Here is a 23,641-nt window from a genome sequence, read left to right as displayed (position 1 = left end):
TCCAAGTATGAAAGCACATTGATTCACCCCCTATATAAAAAATCCGATGTCATTGACGCCCGATCCGGGAAGGGGATGTATCTTTGTCTTAGACTGCAGGGGTCAGCTGTTCACTAACATTCTAGAACACAGCGCCACAGTTAACGAACGACGGTCCATGAACACTTCACAAAAATTGAAGCTCGCCCAGGAATGTTGACGGACAGCCTTGTTCTGTTACAGGATAATGCCCGGCTACATGTAGCCAAATTTGTTTCCAGTATGCAGCAGAAGTTTCGCTGGGAGTTTCTTATACATCCTCCACACAGTCCCAATCACTTCCTATGCGACTGTCACGTTTTTGGAGCCCTGGAGAAAGACATTCGTGTCGATCGATTTGTTTCGGACGAAGAGGTGCACGTCTGGATACAGTATTGTTTGCGTTGGGAACCGCAAACATTTCTCTATAAAGGCTCTGACCGTCTTGTCTCACAGTGAGATAAAGGTATTAACAGTTATGGTGTTTACTTTTGAAATAATAATTAGCTTACTTACTTTCTCCCATCTGTCTAATTTTCATTTGACTGCGCCGTATAAGCAACTGGATAAGGCGTTACTCTATAAGGAATTGTATGACTCGATGTTCAGTCTTGCCGCTCAATAACTGTACAATCAGGGATGATAAGGATATTAAATATTTAATGTGTAAGTAGAATTAAATGATTTTAAGCCTAAATGGCGTAGTGCTGGCTCGATACTTACCTCACACCATGGAAAACATATAGCCTGTATGCGGATGGTATTTGCACCAAATTCACAAATGGTTGGAGGTGTTGCTCTTGATATATTGAAGTAGCCACTAACCTAAAGGCAGCAAGAGATAATCACTTTTTAAACAACGTCATACGTTAGCTTTTTATTTTTGTTTATCACTTTTCATTTTATATTTTTTCTAAATAATTTTGATTTTGAAACGTACCCCATACTTAACGTTGAGATATACTCTCTAGGTTAATATTTTTATCATTGCATAACTAAATCTATGAATTAAAAATAATGCTGTTTAGTAGTGTTTTTCAATGTTCTGTATGTATTGTAAAACCTGCTAGATTTTCAGAATGGAATCTCTATATATAAATCGCAACGTCCTAACTGACTGACTGACTCACCATCGCCAAGCCCAAACCTCTAAGGTTAGAAACTTGAAATTGGGAGGTGTGCATCTTATACTGTAGGCATCGTTTGACAAGAGATTTTTCGAAATTCCAACCGTAATGGAGTGGAATAGGGGATGAAGGTACTTTTTTAAGTCTCGCTATTAAGGCAATTTTGAAGCTAGACTTACGAAAATTGGTTTCTCGATCAGAAATAAAGAAATACGCTTTTCGGCAATTTTGCAGCTTTAATCCTATGGGGGTGAAATACTTTCTGCAAATATATCGTTATTCAATAACTACCAAACCATTTTTGAACCTACATCTGAGAACATTCTCGGGTTCAAACAAATAAAACCATTTTTAAGTATTTTTTGGAAACTGAAACCCTAAGAGGGTGAAAAAAGGGATGAAATTTTTTATGAAAATGTTTTATTCTGAAATCATTTTTAAAGTTAAATCTACGGAAATTTCAATTTAGTTTCTACGTTAAAAATTTAAAAAAATGTGTATCATTGTTTTAGGAATTCAACCCTAAAGTGATGAAATGGGGATGAAAAGTTTTATGAAAATATTTCACTGCATTTTTACAGTTAAATATTTGAAACTTGGTGTTTGCCATCTCGGTCAGAAATAAAAAAAATACGTTTTTCACTATTTTTGGACATACGATCAGACTGATTCAGCGACTCATCATTGCCCAGCCCTAATGGCTTAGCAACCTGAAGTTTGGAAGGGTTATGTATCTTATACTGTAGACATCGTGTAATAAGGCATTGTCCGAAATTCCATTCCTAAGGGGGTGAAATAGGTGATGAAAAGCGTCTAGAAAGTATGGCGCTAATAAGCAAATTTTGAAGCTACAACTACGAAAACTGGTATTTAGGTTCTCACCTAGGAAATAAAAAATTCTTGTTTCAGCATTTCTGGGAATTCGACCAGTAATAGGAGGTGAAAGGTTTTTGAAATTAAATAATTACTAAAGAACTACTTAAGGCTTTTTAAAGCTACACCTATGACAACTGGTATTAGAAATAAAACAAAATACATGTTACAGTGCTTCTGAAGATTCAGTCCCTAAGGGGTGCAACAGGAGAAGAAAATTTTTAAGAAAATATTTCATTACATTAAAAAAATTTGAAGCTACATTTATGAAAAGTGGTATTTAAGTTCACTGTTAGATATAAGAAAATATTTGTTAGGAGATGAAAGTTGCTATGGAAATATCTCCAAAAGAACGAAAAAGCATGATTAATGAAAACATTGGAGTCCAGTTACCAGAATAACTTTTTGGTCGCAAGTAAATTCGGAAAAGGCCAAACTTATTCCGGTCGCTGTGGCCGAGCGGCTCTAGGCGCTTCAGTCCGGAACTGCGCTGCTGCTATGGTCGCAGATTCGAATCCTGCATCGGAATAGATGTGTGTGATGTCCTTTGGTTAGTTAGGTTTAAATAGTTCTACGTTTACGGGACTGATGACCTCAGATGTTAAGTGCCATAGTGCTCAGAGCCATTTGAACCATTTTGAGCCAAGCTTATATGGTCTTAAATAGCGTGAAAAGCTTAGGTGCTGCAGTTTGCGTAGAACACAAAACTTCGATTAAATAAAAACAAAAAAAGTCTCTGCAGGCCATACAGTCTACGCGACGGGAGCAGCGGGCGCTAAGCCAGCAGATAAATATATAAAGACTTTTACGTTACTTCCTCTAAGGGACTGTAATGTAGCCAAAAAAAGAACTTTCTACACAAATATTACAAAATGAGATGGTCCACTTGCAAAATACTGTACATTATAGCTCCCATCAGTACGAATGTTGATAAGGTTGTTAGCAGAATGCCCACTGTGAATACCAATACGCTCGAAAGTAAGGGTCGTGAGAATTCAAGAGAGATGTACACTCGCCAATTCTCAACTACTCATTTTACTCGTTACATGTCCCACGGCCTCCTACAGCATCTAACAGCCGGTAGTCCATTACCATACAGTTTTCTTCTCAATGCAATCATCTGTGTTTCTTTGTACGTCCTTCAGGTAGGTCATTATCAATAAAAGTACCATCACGTTCAATTCAGCTTCACATAGTTTACTGCGGAAAATTAAGGAACACGGTTCTTACAAAACTTACCGGCTGAGCTGGTGTTGTCATGGAATACTCTTATCGTCATTTCCAGGAGAACGGATGTTGAAATCCTCTACCCGTCATCTAAATTTACGTTTTCCAAAGTTTCACTACATCATTTAATGCGAATGCCTGGGTGGTTTCCTTGAAAGGGCACGGTCAATCACTTCTCCAGCCGGAACTTGTACTCCTTTTATAGTGACCTTCTCGTCGGTGGCATATAAACACTAATCATCCTTCCCTATAATTTTTCGCCAGTTCCCGATGTTTTTTCATGGGGATGAATCGTCCAAGGCAGGAAGATTCCAGACTTCACGGTATTCGACTTATGTCTACACTGTCGGAAAAATAAAAATAAAACTGTACACGTGGAAAGACGAAGTCGACTTTGGTCGGATGACGGCATATGGCACCATGGAGTGGTAGGTGTTCTCATAATGTATGGAAATAGTAACTGTTCTCGAAAGAACAGACACCATTGTTGAGCGTGCAGCTTCTCTAGAATAAATGATAACTAACTGAAACCCTCAGCTGCCGACAGGTGTTGTTGATATACCTCGATGGGGACAGCTGAAAATGTCATTTATTCTAGAGAAGCTGCGCGGTCATCAGTGGTATTTGTTCTTTCGAGAACAGTTACTATGTTCACATATAGTTAAAGGCTACCCGGCGATTGACCTTCGTCTGTGCGAATGCGCACAGGTTGCCCGAATCGACACCTTAGTGGGCGCGAGTAATAAGAGGATGGGCAAATATCTATTAGGTACATTACGTATGTAGATTGTGAATGTGAGTTTCACGGGGAACCTGCAAGGGATAAGTCCCTGCAGTCGTGCTATTCATCTGTGTCCTCGGTGGCTCAGATGGATAGAGCGTTTGCCATGTAAGCAGCCGATCCCGGGTTCGAGTCCCCGCCGGGGCACACATTTGCAGCTGTGTCCATCGAGGTATATTAACCAAACCTATTGGCAGCTGAGGGTTTCAATTAGTTATCATTTGTTCTCGTAATTGTGGCAACATCATCCGCCAAAAGAGGGAGTACTGGCGTAGCTACCGGAGTGCCATCTGCGTGTACCTTTTAATAGGGAATGCTCACAGCCAAAACGCTCAGTGTAGTGCAGACATGTTACGAAAGCAGAAGTCAAAGGGGTCAAATGGAGGTCTTCCGTGTGTCGGGATGGTCCTTTCGCAGAATTAACACGCAAGTTGGACGTGCAGCGTCATGTGAACATTCTCACACCCATAGACAAGGTCCTGGACGTCCACATAGCACAGACGACCGCCAGGATTGTCGTGTTGTAAGGGCAGCAGTGGCAGACAGTGCATCAACGACGGCACAGATAAGAGGACTTGTGTTCCCAGACGTGTCGGGTTATTAGCAATGGGATTACAGGCAATAGCCCGACTTCCTCTAGCGCTGCAGCAAGATGTGCATAGCTCGACTGATGCCGTCAGAGGACCACTTGCAATGTGGAATGGCGCGGCATGGACTTCAGAAACGAAAGTAGATTATGCCTGCACGCGAGTGATGGTCGTTTGTACGTGCATTCGTCCGCTGTTTGGTCTCTTCCCCCAAACAACCCAACCAACCCGCACTGGCCCCACCCATGGCGTTTTGGTCTGTGGTATGGCAAGCTACAAATCTCCTTCATTTTCGGTGTTTCAGGAGGGTACGCTAATCTGCATTCGGTACGTGCAAAATGTTGTTAGATCCGTTATTCTGCCGTTCTTGTTGCAGGAAGGTGATGTGGTGTTCCAAAGAGATAATGCTCGCCCACACACTGCCGGTGAAACTTAACGTGCTCTGCAAGGCGTGCAGCAGAGTCTACGGACTTGTCTGCAATCGAGCACGTGAGGGTATAATGAGACGGGAAGTTGTTCGTGAGACTAGTCAACCAACAGCTGTTGCAGAACTACGTGAACAGGTCGAAAAGGCGTGGAAGAACGTATCTCAGGACAGTTTCCGCCGTTTGCACGAACAACTGGATGCCGAGTCAGAGCCTGCATTGCTGCCTGTGGCGGCTACATTAAGTACTAATATTGCTCTTTCAGCATGGCTGGTTCAAATGGTTCAAATACTCTGAGCACTATAGGACTTAACTTCAGAGGTCATCAGTCCCCTAGAACTTAGAACTACTTAAACCTAACTAACCTAAGGACATCACAGACATCCATGCCCGAGGCAGGATTCGAACCTGCGACCGTAGCGGTCACGCGGTTCCAGACTGTAGCGCCCAGAACCGCTCGGCCACCCCGGCCGGCTCTTTCAGCATCAGTTGATACCTTGTAGATCAGAGCTGCTTGTGCTATTGATCTGTCATTGTAATCATTTTATGTACTCCATATGCACTGTCGCAACAATAAATCTTGAGCGAAATGAAAACCTCTAGAAGGTTTTTTTCAGGCAGTGTAGAACTAAATACACACAGCGCAACTACCTAGAAAACTATGCAATAAAAATTCAAAAGTTATTGCGCATATCACGATGACACTTGATTGTTATTCACAGCATACACCACAGAAAAAAATAAAAAAAAGTTCATTGATATCAACGCCATTATTTTAATCTTTTCCTCGACTTACATATCCTCGAAAAACCCATTTTGCTAAGTCTGGACGTTTGTTCTCCACGTCGGAGTTCTTTTCACTGCGATATTCATTAAGAACACTGATTCCGGAATGATGGTTCATTTTTCAGGAGAGTAAGAGCTGAATATTGACTTCCCGATAGGCGCTACTGCATACCGAAAACTAATAATGGGATGCGCCGTGAATTCCACACACAGCTCTAATGAATGCACGGCGCACGTATCAGTTGATATCGCAGTATTAACTGAAATGTGAACGGAATGTCGAGTGGTACGCGATGTGTGTTTGCTTACGGGGAGGCATTCTACTCATCTACACTAGTATTGACTGTTTAATGGACCATTGAACGCAGCGATAAATTGGACTGGCAGCATCTGCCGCGGCCATAACCGCTTTGTTGACGCCCACTCTAGTCCAATATCCGAACATCTAGGTCACGATTTACTGTATCTCAATACGGATTGCCACACGCTATGTTGTTTCCGTTTGCCGTAACTTATTTCGTAACATATTCTCACCTCGTGTTGTATATGTGGGATACTGAAAAGTAAAGGTACGAAAGAACACAAGAGCAGCCTTTATTCAAACGTAATCGTCAGAGCTCGCTTCCCGCGCCCGGGTTCCCGGATTCGATTGCCGACAGGGTCAGGGATTTTTTCTGCCTCGTGATGACTGGATGTTGTGTGATGTCCTTAGGTTAGTTAGGTTTAAGTAGTTCTAAGTTCTAGGGGACTGATGACCGTAGATGTTAAGTCCCATAGTGCCCAGAGCCATTTGAACCATTTAATCGTCAGAGACCTGGAAACAACTATGCCACTCTTTCACAAGTCGAAGGTTTAATTGCGCCGCGCGGAGGGGCCGCGTGGTTTGACGCGTCATGTCACGAACTGCGCGGCCCCTCCCGCGTGGGGTTCGAGTCCTCCCTCGGGCATGGGCATGCGTTTGTGCGTTATTCGTAATTTAAGTTAGTTTAAGTAGTGTGTAAGTCTACGGACCGATGACCTAAGCAGTTTGGTGTGTAAGTCTACGGACCGATGACCTAAGCAGTTTGGTCCATTAGGAATTCACAAACATTTTTTAATTGCCCCGAGAACACTCTTAGCTGTGACAGAGACCAGTCCTCCACTTCTCCAGTACGTCGTCCGAGTTGAACTTCCCTTTGAGATTTTTTTTCTTTTAGCGAACCAGACACACTGAAGGGCGATATGTCCGTGCTGTAGAACAGATGCTCTGGCTGCTCTCTCCTGAACTTGGTCATTTCATTTCGTTTAACATTGGAGACGTCTGGACGCACGTTATAGTGGAGCAGACTCACTCACTCTGTGAGCATCCCAGGCCATACGCTCCAGCAGTCGCGTAAGCTACGGAGTGTGTCACAGTACACGTCACTGTTAACGGATTTTTCGTGCTCTAGGACGCCGAAAGGACGGCAAGCATAACCTTTTCTGCCGTGGGCACATCTTTGAATTTTTTTGGAGGAGGTTGTGTGTGCTCAACCATGCCGGACATTACATTTGCGTCTCTGTATCTCTCACCACGTCATAAGCAAATTTAAATAGGTTTAGTTGTTACGCAGCGGTAACAGCGGTTCTCGTCAGGTCACCGAAGTTAAGCGCTGTCGACCTCGGCTAGCACTTGGATGGGTCACCGTCCACGTCCACCGAGTGCTGGTGCCAAGCGGGCAGCACTCAGCCCTTGTCAGATGAGCTGCTTGATGGAGAATTAGCGGCACCGGTCACGAAAACTGACAACAGCCGAGAGAGCCACGTGCTGACCACATGCCCCTCCATTTTCGCATCCGGTGACTAGTAGGGGCTGGGGATGACACGGCGGTAGGTTGGTACTACTGGGTCTTCAAGGACTGTTCGGATGGTGTTTGTTATTTAGTTGTTACGATGTTTCGTAGCTTTCCATTTGAACACTCCTTATATTTTGAAAATATTAAATTACATGAATAAATACATCCTCTCGGTGTCGCTACCGTCTGTCGAAGACATTCGCCCATCCACAATTTGCCATTCGTGTTTACTTAACCCTATAGCCCTAAGCCGTGTCAGACGCTGAAGTCGTATGTGCCGCCTCCATCTAAAAGTTAAATTTTCTCTGCGTTTTCGTGTTTAAATCCAGTTCCTGAGTTGGAGACTGAGAATTATAATTATAGATGCGTGGAGCATTGTGGAAAACAGCCTAAAAACCAGAGGCTGGCCGATGTACCAGATCACAGCTCGCAAGTATTTGAAATGAGGTATCTGTCAGAAACGAAATGTAGAAATATAGAAAATCGTCTTCAGATATCAGATTTAATGAGAATGTTTTTACTGCGGCTTCAAACAAGACCAAAACCGTCTGGTCACTTATTAGTAAAATACGGGTACGGGCAGTAGTAAAATATAGCGACAGAATTGGCATTACGATACTGCAGTGATTGTTTTGTTAAGAAGTACTATGAAACGTTCCTTCCGACATGCACGCAGGTTCCAAGGAACAGCCGTTATGAAACACTTGATATATATTCGCAGTTGCGAATACAAACAATCATCAGCTGTACAAGGGAACGACGAGGATGAAAATTTGTGCCCAGTTGGGACTCGAACTCGAACTTCACGCGAGCGGTTGCCTTAACCACTTTCGTTGTCCGTGCAGGACCACGGCCAGCCACAGAGTTCTATATGTCGTCGTCCCTATGACGCAACCTGTACTCGTACACCCGTAATGTAATTCTCTTATAGGGCAGGACATTTTAACTGAAAGTCGCTGCTTGGTATCGGCGGATAAATACGACATTGCCGTGCCTGTTTCTTGGGACATGCACTTACGTCCGAACCATAAGAATATCAAGCAGTTGACTAAGGGCATCTGATTTGTAAACCGGAAACGAGGTGTGTTTCTTGTATCTTAGACTACTGAAGCAAATATCTGAATCAAATGACGGCCACGCGGTATATCAGTAGGCTTTCATATGTGGTATTGCAGTGCCCGCGGTGTTAAAAAGAGCGAAGCAATGCTTCGTCCAATATGAATGCATTTCCGAAGGAACACTATATTCTTGTTCTTAACAAAATAGGCACTGCACCATCGTATTTATCCTGGGACTGCGACTTCCAATTAAAATGTTCTCCCCTGTGCGGAAAAAAATGGAAATTTGTGGTAAGCTCTATGGGACCAACCTGCTGAGGTCATCGGTCCCTAGGCTTACGCACTACGCAATCTAGCTTAAAGCAACTTACGGTAAGGACAACACACACACCCATGCCCCAGGGAGGCCTCGAACCTCCAACCGGGAGAGTCGCCCGAACAGTGGCAAGGCGCCTTGGACCGCATGGCGGAACCCGCGCGGCCCCTGTCCGCGAATTACGTAAGTGTGCACGTGTGCAGGCTGCGACGCAGGAATAACAACATATGGAAGTTAATATCGGGCTGTGAGATGACGGACAGCCAAATCGATTAAGGCGACATCTTTCTTAAAGCGGGAAATAACGGTTGGCGTCGCCATTCATTCATATAGCTGATAGTTCGTATTAGCGGCGGTGAGTTCCTATGGGACCAAACTGCTAAGATCATCGGTCCCTAGGCTCTCACACTACTTAACCTAAATCAAACTAACTTTCGCTAAGGACAACACACACATCCATGCCCGAGGGAGGACTCGAACCTCCGACGGGGGGACCGTACGAACTGTGCCAAGGCGCCTGAGTCCGTACGGCTACCCCGGGCGACCTTCGTATTAGCAACTACCAATGTACACTCCTGGAAATGGAAAAAAGAACACATTGACACCGGTGTGTCAGACCCACCATACTCGCTCCGGACACTGCGAGAGGGCTGTACAAGCAATGATCACACGCACGGCACAGCGGACACACCAGGAACCGCGGTGTTGGCCGTCGAATGGCGCTAGCTGCGCAGCATTTGTGCACCGCCGCCGTCAGTGTCAGCCAGTTTGCCGTGGCATACGGAGCTCCATCGCAGTCTTTAACACTGGTAGCATGCCGCGACAGCGTGAACGTGAACCGTATGTGCAGTTGACGGACTTTGAGCGAGGGCGTATAGTGGGCATGCGGGAGGCCGGGTGGACGTACCGCCGAATTGCTCAACACGTGGGGCGTGAGGTCTCCACAGTACATCGATGTTGTCGCCAGTGGTCGGCGGAAGGTGCACGTGCCCGTCGACCTGGGACCGGACCGCAGCGATGCACGGATGCACGCCAAGACTGTAGGATCCTACGCAGTGCCGTAGGGGACCGCACCGCCACTTCCCAGCAAATTAGGGACACTGTTGCTCCTGGGGTATCGGCGAGGACCATTCGCAACCGTCTCCATGAAGCTGGGCTACGGTCCCGCACACCGTTAGGCCGTCTTCCGCTCACGCCCCAACATCGTGCAGCCCGCCTCCAGTGGTGTCGCGACAGGCGTGAATGGAGGGACGAATGGAGACGTGTCGTCTTCAGCGATGAGAGTCGCTTCTGCCTTGGTGCCAATGATGGTCGTATGCGTGTTTGGCGCCGTGCAGATGAGCGCCACAATCAGGACTGCATACGACTGAAGCACACAGGGCCAACACCCGGCATCATGGTGTGGGGAGCGATCTCCTACACTGGTCGTACACCACTGGTGATCGTCGAGGGGACACTGAATAGTGCATGGTACATCCAAACCGTCATCGAACCCATCGTTCTACCATTCCTAGACCGGTAAGGGAACTTGCTGTTCCAACAGGACAATGCACGTCCGCATGTATCCCGTGCCACCCAACGTGCTCTAGAAGGTGTAAGTCAACTACCCTGGCCAGCAAGATCTCCGGATCTGTCCCCCATTGAGCATGTTTGGGACTGGATGAAGCGTCGTCTCACGCGGTCTGCACGTCCAGCACGAACGCTGGTCCAACTGAGGCGCCAGGGGGAAATGGCATGGCAAGCCGTTCCACAGGACTACATCCAGCATCTCTACGATCGTCTCCATGGGAGAATAGCAGCCTGCATTGCTGCGAAAGGTGGATATACACTGTACTAGTGCCGACATTGTGCATGCTCTGTTGCCTGTGTCTATGTGCCTGTGGTTCTGTCAGTGTGATCATGTGATGTATCTGACCCCAGGAATGTGTCAATAAAGTTTCCCCTTCCTGGGACAATGAATTCACGGTGTTCTTATTTCAATTTTCAGGAGTGTATTTCAATAATTAATATTCTTAAAACTGACGTTATCTAGTTCCATTCTTTGGTCTGGTGTGCACTCTACATGCCGACACTGTTGCTACTTCGGGCTCATTTTCCTTTTCCGCAAGTTATCGTGTTGCACGTAAGCTATACTAGCCTCTTGTTGAATTCTCTGCTCATTTTAGCAGTCAAAGATCGATTGCTCACACCAGCCGTACGCCACTAGCAATCTCTGCAGTAATGTAAGGACGTACATGTAGTGGACGAACCATGTTCACTTTCTCTCTCTCCTTCACATAGTAAAAGCTGTCAGTCAGGTTCCGTCCGTACATAGGCACGTAATTACATGGCTATCGCGTGGTGTTTTCATTTGTACCATGGATATGTATCTGTTCCAGTTCTTTCGTTTATCTGTTTTATCGGTTCCCTAATATGCTCGCAGATGAGCACCTGGCTTATTCTCTGGTTGCGTAAATTCTTGTTCTTGTGACTTGTCGATAGTAAGCAATTGTGATGAAAGTGTAATAGCAGCGTCTCAGTAAATTGATTAGAAGTTTCTAATGAGGTACTGCTTTCCCAAGCTGCGCCGTATCAAGAAAATATGATCCAACAAATAACTTAACGTGATTAAGCTTAGCAGCAAGAACGAAACAGACTCAGCCTAGATGCACGTACTTTAATTACTTCTGGGAGTTATTTTTTATGCAACCATAAATATAATGGACACATTATGACGTAATACTCGGTATTTCAAAAGGTTTATCTGATTCCAGAACACTATATCTTCCACATTAATGATGATAAAAGTTGTAGTCGATTTTAAATTACATACACGATTGAAAAGTTTTTATTTTTAAAGGGATCGTCCGATTTCAGAATCAGTACTTCTTTCACATACAAGCGTGTATAACATGAGAGTATTTTTATAATTACGATCAATACAAAGCTTTCGTTTGCCTTTCGCAATTGTTCACTTAGCTACGACAGTCGTTCAGACGATAGTCAAACTCGTCCCATGCAGCACGCCTGAATTCATCACTACTGCCATTCGACGATGTACGAGTCAGTCACCCGTAGCTGTCGCAAGTACATAGACGGAAGTTATTTTTTTAACCTTCAAATAAAATTCACATATTACTGGTTTAGGCGACTTATAAGGCTGAAAGTGCAGTACGAGATCCGCACCTTCTTTGTGCCGACACATCGTTGATGCAGCTCATTGTTAAGAAATGCCTTTAGACTTAAATGCTTCGACATGTCTAAAAACGAAATTTTCAGTATGTTCTGGCATTTGTGGAAAAAGCCAGATGGACGAGCGAGTGTGCGACCTGGCTGCAGCACGGAGACAACAATCAGCAACCACGTGATCCAGAACTAACAACTGGCGGAAGATTCGATGCGTAAATTAAAATTCGTCCTAAATTTGCAACTGTATTCATGTATTAAGTTTGGTATTGTAAAATCTAGTGAAAATTTTTTAAGAAATCTGTATGATCAGTTGATGTCTCATTTACTAGCTGCCACTCGAATTCGATCTTCACTTGGCATTCAGTCATAAACGAAGCTAATGCTGCATTTAGTATGCCACAGTTCACGCGGTCAAAGTATAATTCTTGAATAACTGTTGTTTCAACACTTTGGAATGATAGTTCCCAAGCGGCACCCTCTGACCGAAACATTAAGAAAAAAATGGCTACAAAGACCGGATCACACACTTCGTTGCCAAAATCCTTAAAATGTACATCGTTAGTTATTTTAGGAACACCAAGAGGTAATAGCTCAGGTTAAAAAGGGTGTACGACACGGATAAACAGTTTAATCAGTATATAGAAGAAGCAATAACGACAATAAGCCTAGTTCGGAAGTATGATTAAAATTCAGAGTGAAAGAACATAAATGTAACATTCGCTGATGACATTACTAACAGCAGCGAAACTAAGGAAGACTTGCAGGACCTGTTGAATGGAAACAGCAGTCTAACGGGCACAAAATACTGACTGAGAATGAACCGAAGAGACATGTTAGTAGCGAGAGTTAGCAGAAAAGAGATCAGTGATACACTTGAAATCAAAAATCGTGACCACAAAGCAGAAGAACTTAAGGAATGCTGCTACCTTGGAAGCAAGGCGGGGTCGCACATTGGTTAGCAGACTGGGCTTGCATTCGGGAGGACGATTGTTCAAACTTGTGTCCGACCATTCTGATGTAGTGTTACTGTGATTTCCCTAAATACCTTAAGGCATGTGTCGAGATGGTTCCTTCGAAAGTGTACGGCCGATTTCGTTCTCCATCCTACCCTAATCCGTCTCTAATGACCTCAAGGTCGACGGGACGTTAAACACTAATATCCCCCTCCTCACAAAGGAAGCAAAATAACAAATGACTGACGAAACAAGGACGACATACTAAAGCAGATTAGCCCAGGCAAACACAACATTACAGGTCAAAACAAGTCTAATAATATCAAATATTGGCCTTAATTTGAGAAAGATATGTCTGAGAATATACTTTTGGGCCATAGCGCAGTAGGTAAGCGAATCATGGCCTATGGGAGAACAGTAAAAAATGTAGAATAGAAACAAATGAGATGTGTCGCTAGTGAATTATGCTGAAAAAAATCTTTCAAATGCCTCGGAGCACTATGGGACTTAACATCTAAGGTCATCAGTCCCCTAGAACTACTTAAACCTAACTAACCTAAGGACATGACACATCCATGCCCGAGGCAGGCTTCGAACCTGCGACGTTGCGGTCACACCGTTCCAGACTGAAGCGCTAGAACCGCTCGGCCACACCGGCCAGCAACGATGCTGAAAATTAGGTGGACTGATAAGATAAGAAATGAGGTACTAGGACGCAGATATTGCCGAAGAAAGTAATATGTGGAAAACACTGACAAGAAGATGGGAGAGAATCGCGGGATGAAAGAAATATATGGAAACCACTGACAAAAGAAGGGATACGGCGATAGGACATGTGTTAAGACATGAGGGAATAAGTTACGTGGTACTAGACGGATCTGTACAAAGTAAAATTGACAGGGGAAGACAAAGACTGGAATATATCTACGGGTCGCGACAAGAAGGGAAAGAGGATAGTCATATCAAAACAGCCACAGCACTGGTTACTCAAAAAAATAAATAAATGAATAAAATGTACATTTTCTTATGGAACTACATGGGGAGACCTGGGTATGGGAGACCTGCAACACTAAAAGGTTAAAGAGTTATGTGTTCGGCAAAAATTCTCAAGACGACAAGCATTCCGACCTGGAGTCACAGTTTACTTGTGAGGAACGATTCGGCATTCAAAGGAAGGAACGAAAGTTAGAGTCTATGTCCAGTTACCGACGAGTCCTTAAAGACTGAACAGAAGGTCGCAGTTAAGAAGACATTGGTTGTAGCTCTTTAAGATAAAACTGATTCTGCTAAGATACTGTAAGCGAAAACCAACATTATCGATAAAAAGATTTAGGAATCCTGATACATACGGTAAACGGTAGTGTTAACACAATATGGGCTTAAGAAGATTCGCAGAAGGCATGTGACGACATTTCAAAATGCCTAGTAAATAGTATTTCATTTCGGAGGCATTCTGTAAGCAAATTTGGGCATATCTTAGAATAATCTGATGTGAACGTAGGTGGCTGTCTTTCCTGTATGGTTTGATACGCTACGCGACGAATTCTATTTTGCCAAAGCCTTGATCTCAGACTAGCACTTTCACACCATGTCTTATATTCCAATTTCTGTCTTCCTTTACAGCCTTTACCCTCCCCAGCTCCCTGTAGTAACAAAAAAGCTATTTCTCTGATGTCTTAACACATGTCCTCGACATGGGAGATAGCACGGGAGTGGCAAGGTGCTGAACTTAAAAGATCCAGAAAGAAGAAAGATTTTTTAAAATATTTATTCGCCACAGTGGTATTCAAATTATATTGGCAATAATCGACAATTGAATTCTTGAGGCCTTCTTCCAAAGCAGGTTTTATAAGAGCCATCATAAAGTTGTTACTGAATCACGTAATTCAAATACTCCAAATTCTTCTTCTTAATATTTGAGGAAAACTTTAAAATTTTGCGTATATGAGCTTTAAATTCCATAAAGAGTGGCAGAATCAGTATCACCACAATTTACCACTTTCACAACAATTTCCCATCATTCAGTAGATGGGTTATTAAAATACTCAATTCACATGTAAACAATAAAAGCATTAACAGTATTAAAAATCAATTCAAACAGCTGAAAACAAGTACGCCTGGTTAATAATTAGGCGTTGACATAAGATGACCAGTTTCAGCTTGGCGCAGCCATCGCTCTGATCCTTTGTACAGCCCTCATTATATACTCTAAAAGACACACAAGTCAAAAACTAAAGCCACATAGACACAACTTGGCAACAACAGAAATGATTTACGAATCGTAGGCTGAATGATTTCACAAGGCCCATTAAGGCCTTAATTGTGAACAATACAAATTTTGATGTTTCGACTCCGTAATCTTGAATTATTTTTAAAATAACTGAAGCAGTTTAACACATGAGCGTTTAAAAGGAAGCAAACAACTGAAAAAGATTAATCTTCTGTGACAGTCTGCACATGGACCTATAGAAAGCAAATATAAAGTTTAAAAACGATTAATTGCTTTGGTAAACAACCATGGTGCACCAAATAGCAAAAATGTTTTCGTTTGTGCAGGGTATTTTTATTTCTACTAGTGGCCTTAGAGATAACTCGCGCATGGTAACTCGGAATGCAGTTTCACAATGAGGACAAAGACAAACATGTCACAATGCAAAGCTAGACAGCTTTAAACCCAGGAACCCGAATTAAATTTCTCTAGCAAGGCCTCGTTCATGGAAAAGGGGTTTTAACGATTCACGACCAGTACTTTAGTCACACGTGCCAGAAGATGCCCATCGTTTTCTTTCTGCCCCGGCAGTAGGCTGTATACTAAATTCTGGCTGTTAAGCTCCCACGAAATCGAGACCATGCAGACAACGGGAAGCGATAATTCTCCGAATTACAAATCATCATCCGTAACATGACGAGCCTTCATCCATGGTGAACAACTCAACGGCCCTCCCATCCATTCCTTTCAGGAATGACGACACTGACTCTTGTGAGACGCCGGTGATCCCGTCACTATGGGACGAAATACAGTGTAGTTTAATGAATGGCAGGTGTTCATACCAGTGCACGGACGTCTCAATCCTGTTATGCACTCCTTTCTTCTCGTCAGTGGTTTCCGTATGTTCCTTTCTTCGCCGATTCTGTTGAGAACCTCCTCAGTGCTTACCACCAGTTTTTCAACATTGTTCTGTAGCCCCACATCTCAATCGCTTCAGTTCTGTTCAAGTTTTCCGCCAGTCCATGGAGATGAGCGTTTGGCGTCCAGCCGCCTTGGTGCAGGTCTTATTACATTCCACACCACCACATTGGGCGACCTGCGCGCCGGATGGGGATGAAATGCTGATGAAGCCAACAGAACACCCAGTCCCTGAGCGGAGAAAATCTCCGACCCAGCCGGGAATCGAACCCGGGTCCATAGGACGGCAATGCGTCACGCTGACCACTTAGCTATCGGGACGGACCGACAATCCATGATTCACTACCATACACTGCTCTGCACCAAGCGAACGTTCTCAAAAATTTCTTCCCTCAAATTAAGGCCAGCGTTTGTTAGTAGTAGACTTCTTTTGCACAAGAACGCCTTTTTATGTCCTCCTTCCTTCGTCAATCATGGGTTATTTTGCTTCCAAGATGGAAGAATTCCTTAACTTCGGCTGTTTTGTTATTGAAGAAGCTGATGTTAAGCTTCTCACTATTCTCATATCTGCTATTTCTCACTACTTTCGTCTTTCTTCGGTTTATCCTCAGTCCATACTCTTTACTGATTCGACTGATCTTTTTGTTCAACAGATACTGTAAATCTTCTTCACCTCCACTGAGGGTAGCACTGCCATCAGCCAGTATTACAACTGATATCCTTTCACCCTGAATTTTAAACCCAATCTTGAAGACTTCATTTTATTTTCGTCATTAATTCTTCGATGTAGAAATCAAACAGTAGGGGTAAAAGACCGTACCCCTGCATAAAAACCTTTTTAATCTGAGCTCTTCGTGCTTGGTCTTCGAGACTGATTGTTCACTATTGGTTCTTGTACATACTGTTTGTTTTTCATCTTTCCCTACATCGTAAGCGGTTTTCCTCAGAATTTCGAAAATCTAGCAGTTTTTAACTTTTTCCTCCACTTTTTTAGGTCGACAGGTCCTATAAGGGTGTCTCGATTTTCCTTCAGTCTTGCTTCCGGTACTAAACGCCACGTCAGAGCTGCCTCTCTCGTGCCCTTACCTGTCCTAAAGCCAAACTGATCGACATATAACAGACACTCAATTTTCTTTTCCATTCTTCTATATCTTATTCTTGTCAGCAAATTGGGTGCATGAGCGGATAAGCTGATTGTCCGCTACTCCTTGCGCTTCTCCGCTCTTGCTACCTTCCTAATTATGTGGAAGTCTTATGGTATATCGTCAGTCTCATAGGTTCCACACGCCAGCTTGAATAGTCGTTTGGGTTTAGAAACTGCGATGGTATGTTATCTATCCCTTCTTCCTTGTTTGATCTTAGATCTTCCAAAGCACTTTTAAACTCTGATTCTAGCACTGGATCCCCTATATCTTTCATAGCGACTCCAATTTCTTCTTCTGTGTCATCAGAAAAGTCATCCCCCTTGCCTTCAGTATACTCTTTCCACCTGTCCGCTCTCTACTATGCCTTTAACGGTGGAATTCCCCCATTGCATTATTGATGTCTTCACCCTTGCTTTTCATTTCACCGAAGACTGTTTTGACTTTTCTATATGCTGAGTCAGTCTTTTCCACGATCGTTTATTTTTCAATTTCTTCGCACTTTTCCTGCAGTCTCTTCGTCTTGGCTTCCCTGCGTGTCCTAATTGTTTCATTTTAAGTAAATCACATTGCTGTATTCCAGACTTCCCTCAACATTTTTGTACTTCAATGTTTCGTCGATTGGTTGAGGTATTCTTCCTGTTAGCCAATGTTTTATCTCTGTTACCTCTTTTGTAACTACGTTTATCCGCCCAACATCTGTGAGTTATCTTTTTGGAGATGACCACATTCCCTTGAACTGAATTGCCTGCTGCGATATTCATTAGCGCAGTACCCACATTTTTAGTGAACCTCAAACGCGTTCATCATTCCTCAGTACTGCATTGTCCCACTTCCTTCCACAATGATATCTCCAGACGATTATCTTAAACTTTAGTCTACTCTTGATCATTACTAACTTCTGATCCGAATCTGTATCTCCTTTTGGGTACGCCCCACAATCCAGTTTCTGATTTCTGAATCCCTGTCTGACCATATCACGACATACAGTTTGTAGAGAAGTGTAAAACCAGATATAATCGGTCATTGCTTGGTGTGAAAAATAGTGCTCAAGTTATATACATGCTAATGTAACACCGTTCCTCGCAAGCGACTTCTGATCAAATGGTGTGCCTAGGGAGTATCGTCGCTGGATTCGTTATTTCCTGTCAGAAAAGTCACAGTTCGTAGTAACTGACGAAAAGTCATCGAGTAAAATAGAAGTAATACTGACGTTCATGAAAAAGTGTTATAGGCCCTCTGCTGTTGCTGATCTACATACACGATTTATGATACAATCTTAGTCCTCTTAGTTTGCTTGGAGACGATGTTGTCATTTACTGTCTTGTAAAGTCTTCAGATGATCAAAACCGATTACAAAATGATTTAGACAAAATATCCGTATGTCGCGAAACTTGGCAACCGACTCTAAATAATAACATGTATGAATTCATCTACCATCTCGGTAGAATGTCCACTCCCCACTGCACCCCCCGTCCTCCCCCCCCCCCCCCCCCCCTGTGGAAAATACTTTGAACAAACCTCACACCGTAACCCACTACTCATAAACCCACGACAAAAGCCCACATTTCTTACTCAAGGTAAAATATTAACAGTTACTGTAAAAACTATACGTCTATATTACCTGAGTTCAATTAGAAAAGTAGAACTATTTAAAAAAACTAACAATAACGATCTCGAATTTCGCTCTCCACTAAGAAAACAATTACTTTTATTAATACTACTAAACCGTGTCTAACATCAATACAACAAAAACTTCACTAACTTTCTTATCTAAGACCAAAAATTAAAGCGACCACTGGAACACTCAACGAAATTAAACACAGTGAACGAAAGGTTTACTGCGATATTTCACTTTAATCAATAAGAAACCTCAGGTTAAAGCTACCGTACTAAATTTAATAAATGACTTCAATGCACAAACAGCTCTGTAACACACCGTGGGTGAAAGTTTATTAAACCGTTATTTCACCAGAGACAGCACGGGACACAGTTGAAAACTACTAAATTTAATAACCGAATGACAGTGCACAAACAACTTTATCAGAACGTAGCTTTAGAACCGCTACAACTGTAACCGCACCTCGCGAAATGTAAACACACTGCTGAGACTTATCCGCAGCTCGTGGTCGTGCGGTAGCGTTCTCGCTTCCCGCGCCCGGGTTCCCGGGTTCGATTCCCGGCGTGGTCAGGGATTTTCTCTGCCTCGTGATGACTGGGTGTTGTGTGATGTCCTTAGGTTAGTTAGGTTTAAGTAGTTCTAAGTTCTAGGGGACTGATGACCATAGATGTTAAGTCCCATAGTGCTCAGAGCCATTTGAACCATTTTGCTGAGACTTCGATGAACGACGTATGTTCATTCACGAATAAAACCACTCAATCAATAACACAAAAAGAAACATTTAGATGAATGAAAATTTTCTGCACTTACACAGAAATGTACACCGATGAGCCGAAACATTATGACCACTTCCCACCGCGACGTTTGATGCCGCCTAGTGCTGCTGTGGGCTCGTGAAGCGGTAAGGAAAGTATTTACACTACTGGCCATTAAAATTGCTACACCAAGAAGAAATGCAGATGATAAACGGGTATTCATTAGACAATTATATTATACTAGAACTGACATGTGATTACATTTTCACGCAATTTGGGTGCATTGATCCTGAGAAATCAGTACCCAGAACAACCACCTCTGGCCGTAATAACAGCCTTGATACGCCTGGGCATTGAGTCAAACAGAGCTTGGATGGCGTGTACAGGTACAGCTGCCCATGCACCTCAAACACCATACCACAATTCATCAAGATTAGTGACTGGCGTATTGTGACGACCCAGATACTCGGCCACAATTGAGCAGACGTATTCAATTGGTGAGAGATCTCGAGAATGTGCTGGCCAGGGCAGCAGTCGAACATTTTCTGTATCCAGAAAGGTCCGTACAGGACCTGCAACATGCGGTAGTGCATTATCCTGCTGAAATGTAGGGTTTTGCAGGGATCGAATGATGGGTAGAGCCACGGGTCATAACACATCTGAAATGTAACGTCCACTGTTCAAAGTGCCGTCAATGCGAACAAGAGGTGACCGAGACGTGTAACCAATGGCACCCCATACCATCACGCCGGGTGATACGTCAGTATGGCGATGACGAACACATGCTTCCAATGTGCGTTCACCGCGATGTCGCCTAACACGGATGCGACCATCATGATGCTGTAAACAGAACCTGGATTCATCCGAAAAAATGACGTTTTGCCATTCGTGCGCCCAGATTCTTCGTTGAGTACACCATCGCAGACGCTCCTGTCTATGATGGAGCGTCAAGGGTAACCGCAGCCGTGGTCTCCGAGCTGATAGTCCATGCTGCTGCAAACGTCGTCGAACTGTTCGTGGAGATGGTTGTTGTCTTGCAAACGTCCCCATCTGTTGACTCAGGGATCGAGACGTGGCTGCACGATCCGTTACAGCCATGCGGATAAGATGCCTGTCATCTCTACTGCTAGTGATACGAGGCCGTTGGGATCCAGCCCGGCGTTCCGTATTACCCATCTGAACCCACCGATTCCATACTCTGCTAACAGTCATTGGATCTCGACCAACGCGAGCAGCAATGTCGTGATACGATAAACCGCAATGTTGATAGGTTACAATCCGACCTTTATCAAAGTCGGAAACGTGATGGTACGAATTTCTCCTCCTTACACGAGGCATCACAACAACGTTTCACCAGACAACGCCGGTGAACTGTGAAAGGTGGTTACACTGAGCCACAGCGCCAGAGATTGCGCGAAAGAGTTTTATTCCGCCGCCTCCACTGGCAGTGCTTGTCGAGATTTGGCAGTAGTCAGTGCTTGTTGAGATGTAGTAGGAGTCTAGTCGTTGTTGAGATGTCGTCGTAGTGAGTGCTTGTGCAGATCTTACTGAGAGGATATTGATAGCTGTGCTATTTGTGGCCATGTTGTATGCAGTTGTTTAATGGGCTAGACAGCAGATGTTGTTCGAGTGGAGGTATTGTAATGATCAGAGTGCTTTTCGTCGATGTATATGAAGGTAAAAAAAATTCCCTTTTTATATTATTTCAATGTCTTAAATAATCCGTCATTACAGGTTCAGTCAACAAAGCATCTGGCTCGTGTTCTTGTATTAGAGTGTAATTCTGGTTTTCTTGCGCAATTATAGTATTTCTATTTTTTTTAATTACTTAAGTATAAATGGTATTTAAAAATTCTTGTGTTATTGAAGAAGAACCGTGCCAGATGTGTACGTTGAATCACACATCCACACACAGAACAGCTACATTTGTGCTTGTTATTTCGTAGGTTTTATAGTTGCTGGGGACTTAATTAATTAATTGTGTTAACGGAAATTTCCTTTCATTCTTTGTTGCTATTCTATGCAGTCAGATTGCGTACTAAAACTAGTCAGGGCCAACCGTTTACGAGAATGCGTAACCGGACAGTTAGCTACTAAAAATTAAAAAGTATTTTGCATTCATCATATTTATATAATTAAGCCCCCCATGCAACTGCTGTTTCTGTATGAGAAATCGGTTGGAAACTTTCCTCATGTCAGCACGTTGTAGGTGTCACCACCGGCGCCAACCTTGTGTGAATGCTCTGAAAAGCTAATCATTTGCATATCACAGCATCTTCTACCTGTCGGTTAAATTTCGCGTCTGTAGCACGTCATCTTCGTGGTGCATCAATTTTAAAGACCAGTAGTGTAAGCGTAGCTGACACGGACGAGGGATTCCTGAGCGAAGATATGGGCTACAGATGGGCAAATCCATTGAGATAAGCTACTTGACAGAGGGCACATTATTATTTCGCAGCGCCTGTGGACGAGTGTCTCGTAAACGGTGCAGCTGGTCGAATGTTCACGTACCAGTGTCGTATCTGCGGTAAGACTTATGACAATGAGACTACCATTAGGCGATAAATGGTTGGACATCAGTGACTCTTCACAGAATGTGGAATTCGAAGGCGTGCCTGGTCTGTAAAGTAGGATAGATGATGATCTGTGGCATTTCTGCCGGAAGCACACAATTCATCGTACATTGTTGAATATGCAGCTCCGCAGAGGACCACCTGCAGGTATTCACATATTGACCCAACGACATCGTCAGTTACAATTGCAGTGGGCACTCGACCATCGTGATTAGACAGTCGATCACTGGAAACGTCAACTCTTCGGGTGACGATGATCTTGACACAGTCCAATTTTTACACAATTCAAGCTAGCTACCGTCACCAATGATGGTGATGAAGATGAAATGATGAGCATAACATAAACACCCAGTCCCCAGACAGAGAAAACCCCCAACCTGGGAGGGAATCGAACCTGGGACCCCGTGATCCAGAGGTAGCAACTAGCCATTAGACCACGAGCTGCGGACAGCTCTTCGCATGAATCACATTTTTGCTACACTATATCGATGGTCTTCTTCACAGACGCCGTCATCGAGGTGAACGGTGGCTCTAAAATTGCAGCGCGCCACGGACGCAGACTTCTGGGAGTAGTTTTATGATGTGGGAACGTTCTCCTGCGCTTGCATAGAACCTGTTGTAGTAGTCGAAAATACGCTTACAACTGCGAACCATCTGCATCCCTTCTTGCTTGATGTCTTCCCCGAAGGCGACGTCATCTTTCATCAGTATAACTGTCCGTGCCTCGGAGCCAGAACCGTGCCACAGTGGTTTGAGGAGCATTATAGAGAAGTCATGTTGAATCTTGGTGACCAAATTTGCCTCATGTAAATCCTATGGAACCCATCTGGGTCGCTATCGGGTGCCATCACAGTGTAAAACATCGACCATTCGTTTAAGAGACTTCTCCGTAGACATCTAATGCCACATACCTCTACAAATTTACCAGCAAATTTTCGAATCCCTGATACGCAGTATCTCGTGAAATTACCGTACGGGAAAATCCCCAATTCATCGTTACCTCGGAGATGCAGTGTCCCATCAAATGGTTCAAATGGCTCTGAGCGCTAAGGGACTCAACTGCTGAGGTCATTAGTCCCCTAGAACTTAGAACTAGTTAAACCTAACTAACCTAAGGACATCACAAACATCCATGCCCGAGGCAGGATTCGAACCTGCGACCGTAGCGGTCTTGCGGTTCCAGACTGCAGCGCCTTTAACCGCACGGCCACTTCGGCCGGCAGTGTCCCATCGCTCGTGCACCAACTGCAACGCTACGCTCAGACGGACAGACAAGCTGTTAAACAGGTG

Source organism: Schistocerca americana, chromosome 7 (genome assembly GCF_021461395.2).
Source record: "Schistocerca americana isolate TAMUIC-IGC-003095 chromosome 7, iqSchAmer2.1, whole genome shotgun sequence".
Taxonomy (NCBI): domain Eukaryota; kingdom Metazoa; phylum Arthropoda; class Insecta; order Orthoptera; family Acrididae; genus Schistocerca; species Schistocerca americana.
Note: the sequence above shows the minus strand (reverse complement) of the source record.